General features: G+C 38.6%; 1 protein-coding gene across 2 annotated transcripts in view; it reads right to left on the reverse strand.

Annotated features, from left to right (window-relative positions):
- The window catches only part of tars2 (threonyl-tRNA synthetase 2, mitochondrial), a 49,564-nt gene that overhangs the window by 19,267 nt on the left and 6,780 nt on the right, over positions 1 to 23,517 (reverse strand). The window contains exons 2-11 of one of the 2 annotated variants that reach the window (XR_005280753.1): positions 19,491 to 19,620; positions 19,182 to 19,369; positions 17,205 to 17,287; positions 16,965 to 17,091; positions 15,245 to 15,420; positions 11,689 to 11,974; positions 11,225 to 11,476; positions 6,026 to 6,193; positions 3,937 to 5,933; positions 595 to 2,667 (exon numbers count right to left, since the gene is read on the reverse strand). The gene's annotated coding sequence lies outside the window, so the exon portion shown is untranslated. Of the gene's footprint in view, positions 1 to 594; positions 2,668 to 3,936; positions 5,934 to 6,025; positions 6,194 to 11,224; positions 11,477 to 11,688; positions 11,975 to 15,244; positions 15,421 to 16,964; positions 17,092 to 17,204; positions 17,288 to 19,181; positions 19,370 to 19,490; positions 19,621 to 23,517 lie in introns of those variants that run through there. The other variant, XR_005280752.1, reaches the window with a different exon arrangement.

The raw sequence follows: 23,517 nt of genomic DNA on the forward strand, positions 1-23,517 counted from the left end.
AATATACTCACTGATATTTACTAGTTTAACTCAAAACGGGTACTATGTGTTCAGCATCTTTATGAGCTTCAGCTGAGCCGTTATGAAACGCATCTGTATAAAAAAAAAAAAAAAAGCTAAAATTTGAGTCTCGAAGGAAAAAAAAAATGCATAAAAAGTTAGGAGGGCTAGAACATAAAATTTAAACGCACATCAATGCCATGGCCAAAGTTGGTTGCAAAACAACCCAAACAAAGAGTTCCCTACCGCTTTATATCAAACTTATTTTTTTTTTTTTTTTAAGTAAGTGCAAATCCAACAGTCACCAAACATTGCAACAGAAAACATCAAGTTAAAGAAGGGTCAAGCTTTGGTGCAGCTGAAGCTCAAATAGTTCTGGCTAAAATGTGGATTCAAATTCATTTATAAAACCATTGCAAATCCACTCAAAAGAGATCTTTTTAAAAGACACTAATGAATTAGGATATGGTTAAAAGTAAAAAAATATAATAATAATAATATCTATTTTGCTTAAGTTAATCTTGTATTGAGGGCAACAGAGCTGCTGCAGAATGTGTGCATGTTCACCACAACAGAAAGGACTGGACACTCAAAGACCAGTAATATAAGCATCATTGATGAGAACAGCAGTTAAATTTGTCAAATATATATACAGACCATCAGCTTCAGTACATCGTCAGTCATTTATCAAACAAACTTTTTTTAAATAAAAAAAAATCTTGATGTGAAAAGAAGGAAAAAACAAACGTTTACAAAGATTAAAGAAAGAAGTTGAACATGTTTGCTTGCAGATACTTCAAAACTAACCCTGCAGACCTTTAATGTAGTGTAACCGTTCTAAGGTAAATTAGCTGGGTTAACTGCAGAAGTGACTGTACAGCAATCCTAGCAGTGGAGTGAAACAGAAATTGTGAACACTGTGGTAACACTTTGATTACATTTTAAAACTTGCCTATCATCAATTTCATGCAGAATGTGAAGCAATTGTGAGCAATCAGTATTTAATCTTGATCTGCAGACAGATAAAAAGATCTGATAAGAGGGCTTAGAGCACACAAATCTGGGCCTCTCATAAGGGGGCTACGGACGATTAAATCTTTGAAACAACTCCTGAAGAACCGGAAGAAATACTACTTTGTTTGCATTCTGATGAACAAGAGGTGCAGAGAGTGCTTTAAGAAATAACAGGGGCTGGAAGCAGAAAAATTGAGCAACAGAAAGAAAAAAAGATTTATATATATAAATATATTCATAAATACTGGGAGAAAAACAAATTAGTGAAACCTGTGTATATGCAATGAAAAATACAGCAAAAGTCTTCCATTAAATTCAGCTGTCGCTGCTGTAGCATAACCTTATACTGACACATTAAGAGTAACCAAACCTTTATTTCAAGTACACTTATTTTGAATAAAGGTCCATTTAAATAAGTTTTTTTCCCTCTTCTAAACATAATCACTTTGCCTTGTCTGTTGGTGCTCCTAATTAGTTATAAAGTTATAAGACCTTATAACTGAATGCAACTCAAGTTAATCGGAGGTCATTTTGAATCATAACTTCCTGTTGCCTTGGGGTATAAATGAGACCCAGATGTTTTAGCAACTGGACTTTGACCCATAGTTAACTTACCCAGGAGCCAAATAGTCTTAAAAGGAAATAAAATAAAAATAAAAAACATTAGGGGTAACCTGTTTTCCATAAACACCATTAAAGATCATCTATATTCTACTGGGTTATTAAGGAGTGCTGTAAAAGAAAAGCAAATTTCAATCCTTCCAAAACAAACAAATGGACATTGCTCAACTCTACAAAGACTTTAACAGAAGTCATTTGCTTTTTTCAGACTTTGAATTGGTGTAAAGATGAACGGTTGAGAGCTCCTTCATCGTAAGCTTCACAGATGTGAAAAGTTAACACTATTAGAGAAAGAAAGAGGATTAAAGTATTAACAGAACTGGTTTAAGAATGCGTGCCACTAGTTCTGTTTCAATCATTTGAATACTAAAATGAAATGTCTAATTGGTAAATTGACAGTATAGGATTATGCTACTGCACTAAAAGACAGAATCATTTTAGAAATGTGTGAATATCTGCCACTGGGCTACCATAACATTACTCCTATCTAAATGTAGCCCGATAACATGATTTAATTCAAGCGATAAATGACTTATTACTCAAATTAAACTCTTGATTTTATTCAAATTAAAACACTGTGAACCGTAGCAATAGTGGTAGAGTAGGCCAACCTAATGCTTCTTTCCCTTTCTGCTGCTCAGTGTATTAATGAACCAAGTTTTTAAAAAAAGGACATAGGTGGACTTTGAGGTCCATGACAAGAGATCATAATTATCCCAACACTTGTCTTAAGGGTTTTAAAAGGGATAGAAAGTAAATTATGCAAATCACTGCAGGAAAAAAAGTTCAGTGTTAAGTTTCTCCAAATACCTCAACCTCATTGAAAGTGAGATATATATAATGATCATTTGACTTTTTTTTTCTTTTTAGAAAAAAAGCTTGAAGAAAAAAACTGTATATCAACTCAGTCACTCTTTATATTTACAAGGTCAGAAATATACAGAGGGAGCAATAGATGGATGCAAAAAGGTTTAGCAAGAGAAGAATTTGTACAGCAGGTATTCCAGGTATCAGAACAAGCGTTAAATTCACCTGTGGGGGAAAAAAAAAAATTACTTCAAAGAAGAAAATAGCAGGTTTTAGATTTTTAGATTCACAGCATCTAGCTCTAGCCACTGTTATTGGCATCGCTGCTTAAGATGTGTACAAAAGCCTTAAAATAAAGTCGCTAAAAAGACTCATTCCCCAACTGGTGCAGTTTAAACAGAGAGTTTTTGGACTATTTGCTTTTTTTTTTTTACTGGGCATGCTGACAAGATTAGCTTGGTTCCACCTCACCATCCTGGCTTTAAGGTTTGAGCGAGTTTCTAGGAGCCTGGACTGAGATACCATGTCATTTTATGTTCCTCATTTTGATTGGCTGAGTGAAAAATATTTCAAATAAAAATTGTAAACCAAACACAGTGGCACTGGTTATTTTTCTAAAATTTTTGAATAAAAATACATAAGAATTCAAGCCAAGACTAGGATTTTCTCAAACTTTCAGTGAAAATATGACTCCTAACATTAGAGTAATTGCAGACTCCGAAACAACTTCATCTTTGCCGAATGTGGAGGACGATGTACGCCCTTGCATTAAAAAGAGATTACCTTGAAAATGGTTTGATTTAATTTGCTAAGGCCAACATTTAGACAAAATTTAGGGAAATTACAGTTTATTAATTTAAGTTTTTCCTTTCAGATAAAGCCAGACAAAAGGGTATCAATTTAGCTGAGCATGAAGAGTTCAAAGAGGCAAACAGCAAACCTGCTCAAGTTTAAATTGACTAAATAGTTTATTTTCTTCTATATTCAAACTAACGGAAATAGTTTCTTCAGGGAGAACTGTAATCCAGTGTTATCCTCATCTTTATGCAAAGCTTCAAACCAGGTTGGGTTGTAGGAGAGGTAATCTTCTTGTGTAAGGCTGAGCAAGAGAGGAAATGCCTATACTTATTAAAAATACGAAGCTATTGATTTAGGGGACCTTTTGCTCTCCCATGAGAATCAATTCTTTCTTTGGTCATCTGAGGGGAAATAACCCAGAATCACAGAGATAGAAAACTGTAACTAAACATCTGCTTGAACTATGTGCTTTATTCTTGCGGTTATTTCATTCACGGTGTAGTTAAAAGTTAAAGCGGAATAATGGAAGCTAGCAGGTTATACAAGACTGCACTATGCAACTGATGACCTGTGAGTAGAGTGTAAAATGAGCAGCCACTACAGCAGAAGAATCAAGACTTTTTCAGCTATTTACACACAACCTAAGGTAGGTTTCCTTCAACTTAAGTAACAGAGTAAAGATATCTGGGCTCATACCAGCAGGGCTAACACACACTGCACTGTTAGATGTGTGGCTTGCACTTCTCATTCAGCTTGTCATAGTCAGCCACTTCAGTAGCGTGGGGGTAGGTAAGGCCTCTTCTGAGCATGGAAGGGACCGCCGGGGAACGGGGGGCCGGATCGCTTCCCTCCATGAAACCCACCTCTGGGATGGTCTTGAGACAGGCTTCGGCCTCGCAGCGGGGGTCTCTGCTGCATGGGAGTGGGGAGGATCGGGGGTCGGGAAGCGGGTAGGTTGAGGAGGGGGACTGGTTTGGAGTTTGGGTTGTGGGACTGAGCTGGCGGACTGGGTGGGGCTTTAGGGGCGGCGTGGTCTGCTGCGGGGGAATTGGGCGTGGAGGGAGAGGGGGTGGAGGATGTGGGTGAGGGGAGAGGTAAAATCAAAGGCTCCTTCACTCTGCCGAGTAGAGGTGGAGGAATGCCAGGCGTACCTGGGCGGTGGAGAGGGGGTGTATGGCGAGGGATTAAAGGCTCTTTGACTGTGCCGGGACGGGGTAGCTTAGGGTGCTCGCCTAGCAGCGATGACATGAGTGGTGGTGGGGTCATCTTCTGTCCTCTGTGCCCCATCCTGCCACGCTCTGCACCCTCAGGTCTAAAGGATGGTGGAACAGACATTGGGAGATCCACTGGGACCATCATTCCCCCCACCATGACACTGTGGGGCAGAGCAGGGTGAGGAGAAGGTGGGGGCGCAGACAATGGAAGATCCACAGGGACCAACATTCCCCCCACCATCACGCTGTGGGGCAGAGCAGGGTGAGGAGGTGGTGGTGGCGGGGGCAGTCGAGGAAGCGGGGGAACAGCAGTAAAAGAGGGAGATGAAGGAGGAAGATGAGGCTGGAGGAGTGATGGAGGAGGAGTCTGCATGTTTTCAGTGTGGTACGGCATTGGGAATGGAGTCTGAGGTGGTGGAGGAGGAGGGGGAGGAGGGGGTGGAGGAAGCATTGAGGGGTTTAGGTCTTCACTACCTCCCATGTTAATAGGAGGGGGTATAACGTGTGGTGAAGGAGGCTGACCATCCAAGTATTCTTCCTCTTTGTACCACATCGAAGCACCTGGCCGATTCCCAGCTCCTCCCCCTCGCCGAGAGCCTCGGCCAATGACACGGATGCTCTCAACTGTCTTGATTCGTTCTCCAGCAGGTGCACGGTTTGAGTAGCCCAGAGTCTGGATTGGCGCCCCTTCAGTGTGGGGTGACACCAATGTCTCAATGCGGTGGTACTGACCTTCCTTTGCATCTCCTGCTGATAACTCTTTACCATTGTCCTTTTCTTTTTTTCCATCATCGGATCCTGTGCTCGCCTTCCGAGAGCTGGCAGAGACTCTCCGCTCTCCCATGGCTCTACTGTTCTTACCCTTCAAGTCACTGCCAGGGGAAGAGGACTTCTGCCTCCTTATCAATTCGTCTTCATTTAACTTACTGCTGCTCCTTTTTCCTGCACCAAATCTAGAAGAGGAGCCAAGAAAGTCTCCATTGTTGCTGCTTCCAGAAGAGGTGACTGCAGCATCCCAAGGATCATTGCGGTAGGCTGTTGGTGAGAGGTTGTGGCTTCCGGATGAACCCAAAGAGTCTGGCATGCCGCTGGGAGTGTCCATGATCTCATCCTGCGTCGGGGTCCCAGCCGTCTCGTCCCTCACCGGGGTGCCATCAACCCCATCAGGACTAGCATCACCCAGGGCCAGGCTGAAACCTGGATTACCCTGCAAGAAACTGTTGATCTTGGACTCTAAGCTGGGAGGAGAGACAGAGGGAGCTGAAGAACGAGGAGGTGGTGGAGGAGGGGAGAGCCGCTTATCCTTCTCCCAGTCTCTGGCCTTAACTGGCTCCTCTTGTTTTAGACTATATCGGAGAGGGGATTTAATCTTTGGGGTGGTTGGGGTTACTGGGGGTTTGACACTTGTTGATTCTGGGGAGGTTCTGTTGGAGTTAGTGGCAGAAGTCTGGGTCACACTTTGAAGTAGAGATGATAAACCTAGGTGAAATGATAAAAAATTAAAAACAGTGAATATCTTTACAAACTGTATATACATAAATAATACAATTTAATAAAAAGATGCATCCAACCTGATGTGTTAGTTTTAGACAAAGCGTTTAGTATCCCTTCAGGGGTTATGTCAACTCGTGACAGGATGCTAGCCAGAGCAGGACTCGGAGGGGTCGCCTTGGAGACAGTGGCTTGGCCTGTAGGGGTGGTGGGCGTTCCAGGAGATGGTCGAGGAGCCGGAGTAGGTGCTGCAAGAACACATGATCAGAGCCAATTTATTGAATAAGTAACTTAAAAATAGATCAGTTGCATTTCCCGCACATGCCTAGGCCTGTCGCGATAATCAATAAATCGCACGATAAATAAAAATTATCCACCTCATTTAATTTATCGGCTATATCGTCTCTGCCTGTGTTTTTCTCCTATTGATGAGGCTGGATGAAAAGGCTTAACTCCGGTGCTATCTACTTCCTTATTTTTGAGGAGGGAGGAGGAGTGGACTATCGCATCAGGTAGTCAGCGCGCATCATTTTGTATTTCTGCAGCTTTAGAGCCCCGTGAGGAGTTAGCGAGGTAAAAAAAAAAAAAAACACATCTATTTTGGGGGGTAAAAAGCTCGAAATGGAACTGGTTTGAAAGCCGAGCGAAACAGCCGCAGTGTGGGAGTATTTCGGATTCAAACCAAATGACCAAGGTGAACCGCTGAACCTATGCGAGCCAGTATGTCGCATTTGTCATAAAACAGTAGCAAATAAGAGCAGCAATACAACCAACCTACACATGCACCTTAAGCACAACCGCCCAGCAAAGTTTCTCCAGCTGGAAGCAAAAAGTACAAGTGGTGGCCCGTCTGTGCCTTCAAGTTTGCGACAGTCCACCATCACTGAAGCAATTAATCGACAGGCAGCATACAAAAAGGACGGCGCAAAGTGGCGCGCGCTCACAGACAGCGTAGTTCATTTAATTGCTAAAGAGATGCTTCCATTTAATATTGTTGAAAAGCCGGCATTTCGAAAAATGTTCCAGACATTTGATAGACAGTATGAATTCCGCAGAAAACATACATATCACCAACGTGATATTTTGTATATACGTTTTTATTTTCACTGTGGTTTTATCTTGTGTTTAGTTTTTATTCAACTGTATTTTAAGTTAACAGAGACTGAGAGTCCATTTAATTTTTATTTCTCGTTTTATTTTGTTAACCAGTTCCAGTGTTAAGTGTTCTGTTGAAAATAAAGTGTGTTTATCTTTGGCAGGAAAATGCATGCATTATTACGTCATTTCCATTAAATCAGTGTAACAAGGTCTTCAAACAATATTATCGTTTATCGCACGATAAATTAATCTTTTTGCAAAATTTGTTATCGTGACAGGCCTACACAAGCCTTTATCTCTGAGAGAGGAACCAGAGCATTTATCGTGCATTTATCAACATCGGGGTAAAAGTCTCCAATTTATCGTGATATTGATTTACCGTATTTTCACGACTATAAGGCGCACTTAAACGTCTTTTTTTCCCTCAAAATGTGCGGTGCGCCCTATGGTGCGGTGCGCCTTATGTGTGTTGTAACTGCGACTTTTGAGACCACCTCAATGAGGAGATGATGAAAGAGTGGCTGAATGTAAGGAGACCAGGTGTTTTTTTTCCACCCCTCACCATGCTGTTAATATGTAACTCCATGCGTGCCCATCTCACAGCTGATGTGAAAAACATGGGGAAACAAATTAACGCTGTGCTCGCTGTTCAACCGCTCGACATCGGTGTGAACCGGACCCAGCAGGTGCAGCAGAAGCAGCGAGTTTACATGCAAAGTCAATGGTTGACGCGCGTATAGGTGCAGCAAAAGGTCCTGCAGCGCGTTTTGAGCCGCAGGTGCAGCACGTCGGGAGCGTTTAAGCATCTGACGCACCACCAACGCGCTGCTGCTGCTCGAGATGGAAAAATTGAACTTTTGCTGCTGGACGCGCCGCATCAACCAATCAGAGAAGCTGATCTGGGAGCTGACAGCGAGACAGACACAGCGCTCTGATGACATATGATATTAACGCAAATGGAAAAGGCTGGATGGATGCGTGGCTGAGGCAGGTGTATGTGAGAAGACTAGGTGGTTTTTTCCACGCATCACCATCGCTGCGTGCCCATCTCACAGCCGATGTGAAAAAAAGGTGAATCAAATGAACGCTGTGCTCGCCGTTATCCCGGGGGTCTGACAAAGGAGCTTCAACCGCTCGACATCGGTGTGAACCGGCCGTTCGAAGTAAGGCTGCGAGCGGCGTGGGAGCGATGGATGACCGACGGAGACGACAGTTTCAGGATAAGTGGAAGGCAGCGCCGGGCAAGTTACGCCACCGTTTGAGGATGGATTGTAGATGGACTAACGTGTCTGCTGGCTCTGTTGTTCAAGCTTTCGCAAAAGCCGGCATTATTTCTGAGGAGCTGCGCTGCACGGAAAGTGACTGACAGCGAAGAAGGGGAAACTGGCATGTCTGATTTAGCGCAGCTGTTTTATTCAGAAACAGAGGATGATGACTTTGATGGGTTTGATTAATACTTTGTAATAAATACATGAATAAAGCACAATCATACTCAGTTTTGCTCCCGCTCTATTTTTCTACCTGAAAACTTAATTCAACAACAGCCTCTGGGCGGGTCTCCTCCTCTTCACCGCGGCGGCTGGCAGGTGTTTTTTCATCTAAATAATCTAAATCTTGCAGCTATATTTGCTGTGATCAGTGGGAATAAAGTAGTTTTAATATGTTTTTAAGTGAGAAAGTCCACCTGAAAACTTCATAATTGCAGTCAGTTCATCCAGATTATCTATTTCTGTCGGAGGCGCTCAGACCCCCACATACCAGCGGTGCACAGACAGGAGAAATCCTTTCATCAGCAGCCTCTAGGCCGGGTCGCCTGGGGTTCACCGCGGTGGCTGGCAGGTGTTTTTCATCTAAATAATTTTAGCTGCAGGCACCAGGATACCGGTAATAAAAGCGAACATATTCCGTCAGCAGGTTTCAGGATTTTAAGTTAATTTAGGAGTGACCACAGCGCTGTGTCATCTGCGATGTCTCTGTCTCACGGCCAGCTGCCAGGTTTGATTAATACTTTGTAATAAATAGATGAATAAAGCACAGTCATACTCAGTTTTGCCCCCGCTGTATTTTTAAATACGCAGTAGAGGTATTTAAAGGTAGTAGAGGACATGTACCTGTATATAAAAAACGCGCCCTATAGTCCGGTGCGCCTTATGTGTGTGTTAAATACAGAAATGGGACACATAACTGAGAGTGCGCCTTTTAGTCCGGTGCGCCTTATGGTCGTGAAAATACGGTAAGGTCATAATCGCCCAGCCCTACATGGAAGGCTACTAGAGGTCATTCTTCATCCCACCCAGCCATGTTCATTTAAGAAAATAATGTTTATAGCCTATTAATAAATAAATCATCAGTTGATCTTTACATTAGAAATGTTGGAAATGTGCTTAAGAGAAAAAAAATGGGAATAATCTTGAAATTAAAGACAGTCTAGACTGATATAATTAGAAACAGTCTAGATTGATAAGTAAACCACAATCTATCTATTCTAGGTATAATTTTAATAAATAACGAGTCAAACAATCATGGTAATATGATTTCTAGCTTCTAACAGCAGAGCAGACAAAGTTCCCAATACTTACAGCAGCACAGTATAGTTGTCTTAACTCTATCACTTTTTCTTTTATTTCTATGCACTTTGTAAAGGTCCACATTTTTGTGACTTTTGCTATAATCTTTTGCTGCTGTAACACTACAATTACCCCACTGTGGGACAAAAAAGGGATTTTCTATTCTACTGTATTTACATCAACATTATCAAAAAGTGAATATTGTTTTTGAAATACCAATTCAAAGATATATTTAAGACGAAAAACCCACAAAAATAGAGCACGTTTTATTTTTTCTTTCTAAGTGTTAATCACAAAGCTTCAGAGAAAAGTTGCTTATCTCCCGTTTTAAACCACACTGTTCTATTTTCATGTGTCAAGTCTGAAACTTGGCAATTAAAGTTTTATTCCTTAAAGCAGTTCACTAAACTGTTGTTGCAGTCTTTTCTCTGAAGACTGAGAAGTAGCATTTATGCATCTTAAACTTGGCTTACCTGAGAGCAGCCTGCCTCACTTTGCGTGTCTTTAGAGACTGATTTGTCGGGAGATTAATTTCAACATAAAAGCTGATATTTAAATGTATGCTGCAAATCAATATTTCTAAAACCAGATTCTAAAAATTTAGAATTTCAAGCATCAGAGCAAGTGACTTCAAAAAGCTCAAAATAAAGAAGGTCAGCACTGTTCTTGGAACTCCATGAGACTATTTCACCATTCTTCATAAAATTATAAACAGCCCCACAGCATGATGCTACTTCCACCATGCTTCATTGTAGGGATGGCATTATACCTGGTAATGTCTCATGCCTGGTTTCCTCCAAACATGAAGCCTAGCCTTCACAGTTTATACTCTGTCTTAATAGACCATCGAATTTGGTTTGTCGAGGTCTGAGTCCTTCCGCAGTATTCTGACCAACTCCAGATGGGTTGCCATTAGACTTTATTGATAAGGAGCAGCTTTTGTCCAGCCATCCCGACAAAAGCTTTCCTTACTAAGGCTCTTCTTACCCTATTGCTTAATTTAGATGGTTGGTGAATAATGGAGACGATTGTGCTTATCAGGACCTTAAAGCAGCAGAAATGTTTCTCTATCCTTCCCTATATTTGTTGATCAAGGCTATCCGGTCTCTAAGGTCTAAAGACGATTCCTTTGACGTCATTTTAAGTGGCATCTTGCATAAAAAAATGGTGTGCGTCTTTCGCAATCATCTTTAAACAAGTGAATTTACAGAATATTGGTCTCAATATGAGCTGTAGAAACATGGATGATCAGCAGGAACAGTAGGCTTGTACCTCAGCTCAATTTAATGGTTCATAAAATAGGCTGTGAATACTTACCTAAATGTAACTTCAGAGTTTTCTATTTTTATAAAAACAAGAAACATCTAAAAAAAACTGTTATTTGATACTGTTTGGAATAAGGCTGTAACAAATGTGTAGAGTAGAGCTGTGAATACTTTTTGGATGTTAGTAGGTTCAATGTCTTTGCCATAATGTTTACAGTAGCATAAAGTTTCTTTGTGCCATCAAACTCTCCACTAGAAAGTAAATTAACCTTAAAATATATGAAAAGTATCTCATTGTGCAGTTATTATTTTTCATCATAAAACCAACGATGACCCCTCCTAAACCCACCTGTGTTCTTCATGGCAGATGTAAGCGAGCTGAGGATGGAGCTGATCTTCCCCAGGTCCACTTTGGCCAGATTCACTCCCAGAGGGGTGGTGGGGGCAGCTGTTGCTTTTGCCGGGGCAGGAGTCACTGTGGTTGCCGTGGTGACAGCAGAAGGGCTGGGCTTGGATGGTTTTGTAAGCGCGTTTTGAGGTTTTGATGCTGCATCGGACTTTGTCTTGGAAATAGACACAGGTGGCTCATCGTCCTTGTCATCTATGAGAATACAAAATAGGTAAACAGTATTTGTTATTGCATCCTGTAAGCTAAGCTAGTTTATAACCACTACTTCCATTTCCTAATTGTTAACTTAATTATATTTAAAAAAAAATGTAAATAAATAAAAAACCTCCTTGGAATCTACACATCTTTTTGGTTGCATCAGGGAAAAAATCAAAACAAAACATTGTGTGTAGAGGAGAACTTACCCTGTGAGGCAGCAGTGCACACCTCCTCATCAGACATATCCATGTCTTCCATGTCTCTGTTGTCGTTTTGAAGGTCTGCTTCATCCATAGCCTTGCCATCCAGCTCTGGATCCACCTTGGCCCTGGTGGTTTCCATTTCCAGAAAGGGTGAGTCGGACCCAGTGGGTGAGGGAGCGTCTTCTGAGGGAGAGGGGATGGGAGAGTCCTCTGGCCCAGATAGTGTCGCCTTAAGAGAATCCAGTTTCTTTTTGAGGCCATTTACTCGGTTAGCAAAGGCATTGTACGCCTGGAGAGAAGGTGGAATCCAAAGAGTCGATGTAAAAACAAAAGGCATGTTAACTTCTGTTAAATCAGCTGTCCTATAATTCATAAACACATCTAACACTAATGGTTATTAAATAAAACTTGAAGAATACCATTAATCTCCTTTCTCCAATTGGAATGTTAGTCTTCTATCAGAATGACAAAGTTTATAGCTTTCAAGTATATATTTTTACAGTTAAAACGTATTTTAGATCATTTTAGAAATAAAAAGAACAAATCACCCAGACAACAAAGGGAAGGGGAGACGGCTGTCAAAGCTCAGGCAGAAGCAGCAGCGAATCATTGTGAGAACAGCGGCTAAGACAGGTCCATAACCGATGTAGGTACCAGATCTGCTCGGGTCCTGCGCATGCCAGTGATGTTACGCTACATGATTGGCTGAACATTGCCACATGATGTAAAAAATTGCGATTGCCCAGACAACCATAACAACATCACGCAGCGTCAGTGTGCAGAGTTGAGAGCATCTTTAGTGTTAAAGGAATAGTACACCCAAAACATGATTAGCCTTCATTTTCTACTCACCCCCATGCTGAACAACACTCTGGAGTACTTTTTTGATATCTCAAATGCATCTGGAGATCTGGGAGGCTTCTTGCTGTCTGCTGACATTCAAATAATGGAGGTCTGTGGTGACCGAGACAGAAAGGTCCATAAAAGTCCACAAAAAACGTGTCAATATTCCTCCATACTGCTCGTCCAATGTATTCCAAGTGTCCTGAGTGGGTAGCATCCAGAATTTACTCGAAACGAAGTCATTTAGAATGTTTTTAGAGCATAAACAGTAGTGTATAGGATTTCCTGAAAGCGCGCACCTGCGCGTTCACGACGCTACGGAAGCCAGCAGACCAAACCAGATGAAAGTGCGCATTCAGCGTCTGCTCTGCCGATAATGCAAGCGTAGAAGAAGAAATGTGCTGTTTACCTGTGCAAAGAAAGAAACAACGAAAGAAAAATGTCTGAGGACTTCAGTGTTGAGGAAGAGCATGAGTTCTTTGCCGAGCTGAATGCGCTGGTTTGGTCTGCCGGCTTCCGTAGCGTCGTGAGCGCGCATGTGCACGCTTTCAGGAAGTCCTATACACTACTGTTTATGCTCTAAAAACATTCTAAATGACTTCGTTTCGAGTAAATTCTGGATGCTACCCACTCAGGACACTTGGAATACATTGGACGACCAGTATGGAGGAATATTGACACGTTTTTTGTGGACTTTTATGGACCTTTCTGTCTCGGTCACCACAGACCTCCATTATTTGAATGTCAGCAGACAGCAAGAAGCCTCCCAGATCTCCAGATGCATTTGAGATATCAAAAAAGTACTCCAGGGTGTTGTTCAGCATGGGGGTGAGTAGAAAATGAAGGCTAATCATGTTTTGGGTGTACTATTCCTTTAACGTGTCTAATGACCAATGAAGTTTTAACTGATCGATAACAAAACAAAAAAGTCCTGTTTATGGTGAACAAACTAACTGCAAGACCATGATATAAAGGGGAATAGCTGGGTAGTGCTGTGGCTAGCTGTGTTCAGTAGCTAACAGGTTAGCCTCTTTAAGCTTATCCTTAGCAATTGTAACCTACGCTACTTCTAAATTTGTGTCAACAACAACCGTCCATTTTCTACAAGTAGAATAATTGTTATATTTGTCTAAAACCTTTACCAAAAGCCATTTTCTAAGATGTCCCATTTGTCCTTCCCTGCCCTCAGATCTTAATAAAAAGAGTAAAAATTAGCTTAGCCTTTTTTGTCACCTTGTTAAATGACAGAGCTCAGTCTTAGAACGCAGTACTTTCCTTCAAGACTGACAATGATTGTTTTCTTCTTTAGATCGCCAATGAAATGTAAAACAATAGCAAATAAAGGTAATAATATGTTGAGAATTCAAAAGAGATTTGATCTTTAAGAAACGGGTGCAATACAGTTTGAGTGGAGTTGCCATGTGTTGACATTATAAAAAGGGGCAGGGACCTGAGCAGATCTGATGGCCCGAGCAGATCTGGTACCTACACTGGCAGCCAGCTACGCTCCCCTCTGGAACTAAGGAACCACAGCGGTAGATCACAGAGCCCACTGGGCAGAGAGTGCACCGGGGCGGGGAGATAAGGCAGCTTGAGCGGAAGCTCTGATTAGTGCGCCGGGGAAACAGCGCCAGGGCGGGGAGAGGCTACAACTGATCAAGGCTAGCTAGGCTAACTGCTGGATGGTCCAAGGAACAATAAAATATCTAATAAGTCTAATGAGAACACAGAACACGGAGGGTGGGGGAGAGGCTACCGCTAGACAGGAGTGGGACAGCAGTACTTTGGAGACGCCCACCAGGGAGAACGAGCAGGGACAGGCTGAGGCAGTTTCTCAATTCACAAGAACGCGAGTACGTACTCGAGTTCTCATCAAGTCTGGTCTTGGCAAGAACACAGAAAAGTCTGGACTTGGTGAGAACGCAGCATAGAAATGGGTCAATTGGAACAGAAGCGTACTCGTGACGTTACCACACGCTCAGCCCGTCTAGAGCTGCATTTCACCTCCTGTTATTAATAGTCTCTGGATAATAATAAATTATTACTTTTTACATTTAGTGAGGAAATAATAATAAACACAGTCAGATAAACATTAATCAAATGAACGTTTTGCCAAAAAATTAAAAATAAAAAATCGCTATCAGAGCCAGCGGTCCTTCACACACGGCTATGCCGAGAGAGAGCTGCTATAGACGGGCTGCGGTTAGCCCCGGCTGCTGTTAGCTTTGAAGCTCCGCTGGTTGCCGCGGTCCTCTCAGCTTTGGAAATCTTTTTTTAATTATGCATTAAATCGGTAAATGGACCATATAGTGACGCTTTAAAGTTTTATATTCTCGCCTCAAATGATCTTAAAACGTACTTGTATTGAACAACAGCAACACAAAAGAGAACTTTTAACTTTCAATGGAGCGCTGCATTGAAAGCTGCTGCTGTCGCAGTGCATGATGGGACAGCTTTCAATCTCAAGAACAGACAAGTCTGCTTTGATGCATACTCGATTCGACTTCAGAAATAATAGCACCATGTATGATCTGAGCCACTGTGTATTTTTATTCTCCAAAACCTGGGTCATCTGTTTTGTGTTTTTTTTTCCTTTCTTATTTGATTTCTTTTCAGCTGCTTGGATTTCTTCAGGAGACATTTTGCTTGCATTTGCCTCATTTCTAGTTTTCAAACTGTTCAATGATAAGTAAAAAAAAAAAAAAAAAAAACTTACATTAGCGACAATCTTAACCTCCTTGTACTGCATTTCATAGAAGATATCTGCATTTCCGAGAGCTTCCAGCAGAGGAGGTCCCGTTTTTAGCTCTTTTTCCAGGAAGCTGACAAAGTCCTGCAGTTTCAGACATCCATCTTCAAAGTCTTTGGCAAATTTATTTCCTCCTGCTTTGTCTAGTTAAAGTAAAAAAAAAAAAAAAAAAGAGAGATTGAAAATTGCCACACAGTATCAAACAAACCTAGAAAAATAAAATAATGCTATATTGATTATTATTTTTTGATGAGGCAATAACATTTTAAAAACCCTCAAAGATTTTCTTATCTGGTTAGGCTAAATTGCTATGGGGAAACTTTCACTGTAAACAGAACATTTTTCTTCATATACAGAAAAAACAGCTATTATGTAGTAGGAAATGTTCTAACTCTACATGGCTAGCAATTACTTTTGGTGACCAAATGCTCTACTGAATAATCTCTTAACTAAAATCAGGTAATCTGTGATTCATGCATTACTGTCAGGGTTCCTACACATTTATAATTACAAAACACAACTTCCTAACTTTAATTTCTAGCTTGTTCATTTTTGCAACATTCTGGATATTCAAAAACAAATGATTATCCTCTAACGTACATGAAAAACAGTTTCACAAACAGTACAATTATAAAGTGGCTTTGGATTTTTTGAGCAAGCTACAGAGATGTTATATGGCTTTGGTTGCCTCTAACTTCTATCAGCTCAATTTAAAAATACAATTTAAAGTTCTCTAAAATAGTCCAAATAACATTTCTCGTAATTTCAAGATTATTCTAATGAGAAAATAAGATTTAAACTTTCCTTAAGAAACCTGCTAAAGCTTCCAAGACAGGCATTTGTTATTACAGTGTCCACTTAATTTTTACTTAATTTAACCTCTAAGATATTTTTTAAAATTAATTTGATCTTTTTCCCACTGGGATGGTGAATGTAAGTATCTGTATTTTCATGTACTTTACTTAACTGTAAAGCCATTTGTGACCATCTTCTGTGAAAGTTGCTATATAAATAAACTTGATTACTTACTTAGTCATAGAGCACTTTAATTATTGGATGAAGCCATTTTTAGATCACAGTACATGCCAAAATCTTTCTATCTTGCAGTCTCTCACCATCCTTTAACTGGCAGTTTATGATTTTTTTGCACCTATATATTAATCATTTCATGCATGAAGAAGCAACACAACTAGGAAATAAAGAAAAGCGTACAAAAAGTGAGTTGCTACAGCCGCAAAGCAGCAAATAGATTTGATACTTTGGCCTAAAATTAAGCATAGTGGAAAAGTTGTGACTAACACAACCACAAAGTTACAAGTTTCTGTTAAGCCTACCAATCATCTTGTAAAGAATTTACACTGTGTTTACGATCCAGTCAAATTTAGTTTATACAGGGTTTTTTTCCCCTCTTTCAAATTTTGTTTTTCCATTAAAAATAAAGATAAATAAACAGAAGTAAGACCAGAGTGAAAACCTTTAACCAAAGGATGTATTGTTTATTTATCAAAGAATCTCCCAAATGTTTAGTTGATGCATATAATAAGATCAATACTTAAATCTCTTCCACTTACCACTATTGGAAATAGTATTGAAATCTAAAATAAATTATGATAAAGTTTCTAGATGAAACTAAAAAAAGAAAAAATAGAATTTTGATGAAAAGGAAATAATCTATAAATCAACCGACCTTTAAGTCTTTTGAAGGCCTCTGTGCTGCAGACGTCCACCCTGAGAGTTTCCAGCTGTTTCTCTCTGATCTGCTCCTCAGCAGCAGCTTGCCTGTATCTGGACAGCTGCTCAATAAGGGAGTGAGGCTAGGAAATAGCAAGTGCAACAGAATAAAGATGAAACACATACCCTAGTCCATTTTGTATCAGTTAAATGTCATTAGTGGTACTTCCACCAACAGGAATAAAAGGGGGCTTACTGTAAACTCTGCAACAATCTTGGACTTCAGTGCAGCTTTAGTGCTTGGAGCTTTATTGCTGACTGCTTTTAAACTGGCTGTAGCTAAAGATCAGACACAAAATTACATACATATATACATTTCTAATCCACAATGAGGGTAGAGCTTTTTAAAAATATTTATATGTGTCAATATTCAAGCAACAATTTTATAAAAAAAAAAAAAAAAAAAAAGATAAACAATAAGGAAAAAAATCTATTGTATTAAACATAACTTTCAGCATCAATTAAGTGTAGTCTATATAAACTGTGATGTAAACTAGCCTGGATGGACGGTTCCATTATTTAAACACAAAGATCTTACTTGTCATTTAATACTCTCATTGTCAAGTATACTGGACGGTTTTCTGCATCCATACACATATTATACATATACATCCTATACAGTTATAGCTAACATGTTCAGCAAAGGAAACATTGCTTTAACTCAAATTACAATTAATTTCAACACTTGTTTAAAATCCTTAAGCTTTTCTTGGTAGTAAAAACCAGATCACACCCAATTTTACCCTTATAGTGATAATGAAATAAATAATTGGTCATTATGTACACCAAATTTCTTTCTCTTAAAATTCTAAAGGAACAACATTATGCATTAATTTGAAAGCTTTCAAATAGACTTACATAAGCTACATATTTGAATATTTATGTAGATTTTGTTCATCTTAATGACACCTTTTCCTTTAGCTCCAGATTTACTTGTCAAGTGCCATCCACCCACACACACACGCAAAGATATATATATATATATATATATATATATATATACACATATATATATATATACATATATATATATACATATATATATATATATATATATATATATATATATATATATATATATATACATATATATATATATATATATATATATATATATATACATATACATACACACACACAGACACATACATATACATATATATGTATATATATACACAAACATACACAGTGCCTAGGTTTACTAATGGTTCCTAGAATATTTAACAGTAACAAGGGAGGCAGATCTTTTAGTTATCAGGCTCCTCTCATGTGGAACCAACTACCAGTTTTAGTCCATGCGGCAGACACACCCTGTCTACGTTTACGGCTAGGCTTAAAAACTAACTTTTTGGTAAAGCTTATAGTTAGAAGGGATCAGGTTATCTTGAGCCATCTCTATATTTATGCTGCTATAGGCACAGGCTGCTGGAAGATATAGTGACCACATTTTATCAGTCTATCTTGTATTATCTCCGAGCTTTATGTTCTCTCTGCTGTTTCTGTTCATAGTAGCTTAATCTAGGCTGGTGTTCTGTTTAGCTGTGACACCATCCTGGAGAGAGACATGACTGTTTCTTTCCTAGACAGAGACAGCTAGCTTACAGTTACCTTTTCTAAAACAGAAAAACATGGATCAGTGATTCCATGTCTTCTGAAACCCAAATAAGCATCAGCAGAGGGTTGCTTAAACAGATCTGGTTCGGCTACAAGTTTCTTCCTATTACAGAGCAGGTTTTCTTTCCGACTGTCGCTGTATGCATGGTTGGTGTGAGGGACTGCTGAGGAGTCAATTACACAATACAAGCCAATATCTACCATCATCACATGCTTATCTAGGAATAGCAAATCCTGCAAAGTCAATGACTCGATACAACCAGCAGGCTTTATAGATAGAACATTTGAACCAATTGGACTTTATCACTCAATTGAATTGTCTCTTTAAAGTTCATTGCGATGATTTCTTGGTGCAAAACAAATAAACTGAATCAAATTCAATTGAATTAAGTATTAGGCATGATGGAATATAATTATCAGAAAAGAATTAAATGGGAGATAAAGAAACCAGATTATAGTTTAGTCAACTGGGGATTAATTATTATCTTTCAAGCACCACTTAAAACAGTCTGGATATGGTCAACTTAAAAAATTCAAATGAAAAAGCTGAGATACTGACCGTTTCCTGGTGGTGTCTCCTTTTCTTTTTGCTCTTCTTTTTCTTTTTCCTTTTCCTTTTGCTTCTCTCGCTCTTTTTCTTTTTTGTGCAAGCCGGCTTTGAACTGGGAAATCACCTCCTCCGGATACACATTCCTCTCCTCCCAGATGGTAAAAATCCTTTCAACCGATTTGCGGACTTTTCCATCTCTACCAAAGGAAAACACAGAAATCTCAGCAAACAGAAATACATTTATTTTTCATAGCTTACCTGCAAAAACCACACAAACATTTAGATGCAACAAAGAGCTGAAAAAATATGAGTACTCACTTAATGAGGAGGGCAGCATTTGGAAGGACATCGGAGAAAGCCGAGCGGAACACAATGGCGTTTTTTCTTTTGCAGTTCTGGATCACATCGTTGGCAAGGTAGAAAAGATTCAAGCGATGATTGTGGTCGGCTACAAACGAAAAAATTAAGAGAGGTTAAAGGAGGAGGGGGTCAAAAATGTTGATTTTCGCTTGCTTGGTTCGATCCAAAAGCTGATTTTATTTATTTATTGTTTACCAATTTAAGTATGGTTTACATTTAAATTGTAAATATCATAAGCATACTGTAGCTTACTACTAAGCTAGCCATGTGATCATCGCTCTCGCTGGATAGAAGTGACAAAGACAGAACAGAGCATGGAAACAGATATTAAAATACTATAAAAATCCTCCATGCAGCACTAACGTTTTTCAAATTTGCTCTGTTATAAACAGCTACAATGTTATTGTGTCAAGAGCAGCTTTTTCAATATAATTATGGAAGATATATATAATTATTATTTTAATTAGTCAATTAATTATCAGATAAAAAAGATGCCTTAGTGAAACTAAATGCTGAATTTAAGCCAGGTGAATCAAACACTGTTAAGGTGTTTTGCGTAGAACATATTCACAGACAAAATAAAAAGCTATTTCCCCATCTGAAATGACAAAGGTTTTAATCTTCGTTACAATTTTGGCTAAATACTGCTCTGAGTGGGTTTGTTCTTCAGCTATTGCCATGTGTTAGAGTCTGTATAGAAAAACAAAAATGATTTCTAAATAAGTTGACCTTTATTTCAATAATTGATTAATCACGAATAATCCAAATAACTGTTTTAGCCCTAAGGTGCTACTTTTCAGGAAATCCTGCCTCTTGAGACGGTATCTTAACTTTTGGTTGTGGTTTATAACAGTAAGGTAAAGCAGGGAAAGTCTATTTATATTAGGGCTGCACTATGATTATGAAAACCTTTCCACTAGTGGAGTTCTGGATACAGCATATTGAAGAAAATATAAATTTTTATGATTTTGGTATAATTACTTCTCCATCAGCTGAAGGCATGTTTTAGGGTCTCTTTACTCCAGTTACTGATGAATAGATTAATAAATTAGTTAACAATATTTTAAATATCAATCATGATTAATCCAATTAATATTTTCAGTCTTAATTTATGTAGCACATTTCAGTGGCAAAACAATTAAAAATATTTATCATGGGAATAAGAAAAGTAAGGTGTGTCCAAGTTATTGGCTGCATCCTCCAAAGGTCACATTTTTGGAATGATCACAGCGCAGGGCAAAAGGCATTATCCGCAAAACCTTCAATGTAGCCGATGAATGTGTCACTGGGCCAATATGAAGGATCCATCAGGAGTTCCCTTCATAGCATCATTTAACTTAATCCAGTGCAGGTCAGAGCAGGTTGGTCAAACTCGGGCAGCAGTGGCAAAACTGTAAATACTAAATAATACACTTTCTAGAACCCAAAATAAACCTTTAGGATTTTTGGACACAAGCTTTTAGATTAGTAAAAATATCTACTCTGATTAATAAGTTCATACTTAATTTATAAAAGGAGTTGTTGGCTGTGACCCAACCAGGAGGTCTTCTGGGTAATGCTTTGAACCTACTCCTGGGTTAGACCTCTGGGTGGAGGCTGAACATATAACCGATTTACATGATATCGATATGCTCATGTTTGGCTCATTAAAAACTTTTATGTTGTTTAATGAATTGGTGCTGAAATTAAAGTTAAGCTTAAGGATGAGATCATTTTATTCAACTCTGGAGGAGGTATGAGATTAATAATTACTGTAGCTCATCTTAACATGCATGCAGAAACACTACATCTGCTACAGTTCGGAAAATAATTAAATAATCTAAACAAGTTGTTGAGAATCATCTGAAATGATTCATTTTATTTTCGATACATTGTGTTAAAAATATTTATAAATCTGGTTGTACTCAAACACCTTCTATACAAATTATTTAAAAATTCCCCTAGGCTGATATATTTCAAGAGAAACAGCTTTTTTCTTTAGTTCTTGGAAAATTATCAGAACACAAAATGGTGAAATCATGTCCTGTTTGTTGACCTCCCTGATTAACAAAAATAAACATCCCTCATTAGGGCTAAAACAATTAATCGGATTAATCACGATTAACAAATTATTGGAATAACAATAAACTCATTTATTAAGATATCATTATTTATCTGGAGAATAGAGACTATTGCTATTAGCTGAAAAAGCCACCCACTCAGAGTAATCATACCAATATTGAAAAAAACTAAAAAAGTATCAACGTTCTGCATTCAAGATGAACCATTGTAGTCCGTCAGACCACTATTAGCTAGAACTGGTTTAAATTCTGTATGAAGCCTTCTTTCAGAAGCCTTTTGCCATTAGAGAATCATTTGATTAATAAAACAAAACAAAAAAAATCACAAAAATATTGATTAGTAGCAGCGCTACCCTTTCATCTAAATAATGTATGAAAGTTTATACATTCATATTAAAAACAGATCATGTTTAGACTGCGTAGGTCTGTGCCTCATGTCACAGTTGCTAGACAGCTTCCAGCCTTTATTGGTTTTGAGGTTACATTGAGGATGTTGCCCCTTAATTAGGAGACACACGTAGATTAAATTGGGATAGAGGAAACATGAATCATTAAAGAGAATATAAGTGATACAATAGGTGGAATATACATTTTTGTAAAAATATAAAATGACTGATGTTTAAAATTTTTTTTTTAAATAATTAAGAAAATGGAACAAAAGTTAGACTAGGAACTTAATATCATGTAGATAGCAGTCAAAGGCCATTCTAAACAAATAAGGTTTTGTTCTTGATTTAAATAAACTGAGGTTTCCTACACTTTTATAGCTTTCATGGAGTTTATACCAGGGTGGTGGATAACCTGATAATGAGTCTATAATGTATTGTGGAGATTAGTCTGAAGAAGCCTACACAGGCTAATCATTGCTCTGTAATAGTTTTATCTGACTACATATGAGCAGCCATCTCTGTCAATAATATGTCATCAAGATGCAAAGTGATTTTGTCTGTATTCAACTAAAAACTTGCCTAGCTAGCCTAACTTTCCTCAATATAGAAACTAAAACAAAGGTTAGCTTAGCTGATATGAGGTTTCAAGTTTAACAATCACAAATTTTGAAGCATACAGCTACTGCTGCCAAGACACATTCGGTGTTTAAGTGTTTAACCAAGTTACTTAATGATTTCACTGAACAGAGGCTTAACTCTTTAAAAGAGCAGCAATTAATCTGAGCATGCTTTGCCAACATTACAAGCCAAACGTAGAAAGAAAACTGCACTTTCTCAAAAGGTGGGATTTCCTTTAATCCTGCATGTATGTGTTTCACTTATTCTGGTCTCATGGTTCTGAATTTGCACGTTGAAATTATGTTTAGAGCGGCTAATGTTAATCTGTTTAAGATAAAACTGCTTGTATGAGCATTGTGTGTGTGTGCAGTAATGGCAGATTCCCGAATTCACACAAGTAATTGTTTTGTTACATTAGGAGGGTTAAGCTATATATAATTTAATAGCCCTGTATTAAAAAAAGAAAATATGTTTTTATTGTAGCTCTATTTTTTCCTTTGCATTTCCTCTGACCCTGAACTCTGACCCTTTACTACTCCTGGCCAGCTCAAAATTTAAAGTTAACTTTTTAAACATTTTCTTTCTAAATAATTTACAAACCACCAAAATTTAACAAAAAAAATAAATAAATAAAATCCAGTTTTAGATATTTACATAGTGCTACATAATTTTGTTGGGTGGGGGCTGACAGAACAAATAGAGCCATCAGGAACTGGACAGCAGCAGATAAAGCCCTAATTGACTGTCCCTATATGTTGAACAAGATGAAAGAAGAAACATTTTACTACATCTTTTCAGTTTTTTTTTATTAGTATATATTTTATTTCATAATCAAATATTTTACAACAGAGTCTGTTCTCTGAGCATTAGAGACTTTAATGATATCTCCGTTATTCATGTTTTGTTATCCTACGTTAC

Source organism: Cyprinodon tularosa, unplaced genomic scaffold, assembly GCF_016077235.1.
Source record: "Cyprinodon tularosa strain WSP-4 unplaced genomic scaffold, ASM1607723v1 ctg2, whole genome shotgun sequence".
Lineage (NCBI taxonomy): Eukaryota > Metazoa > Chordata > Actinopteri > Cyprinodontiformes > Cyprinodontidae > Cyprinodon > Cyprinodon tularosa.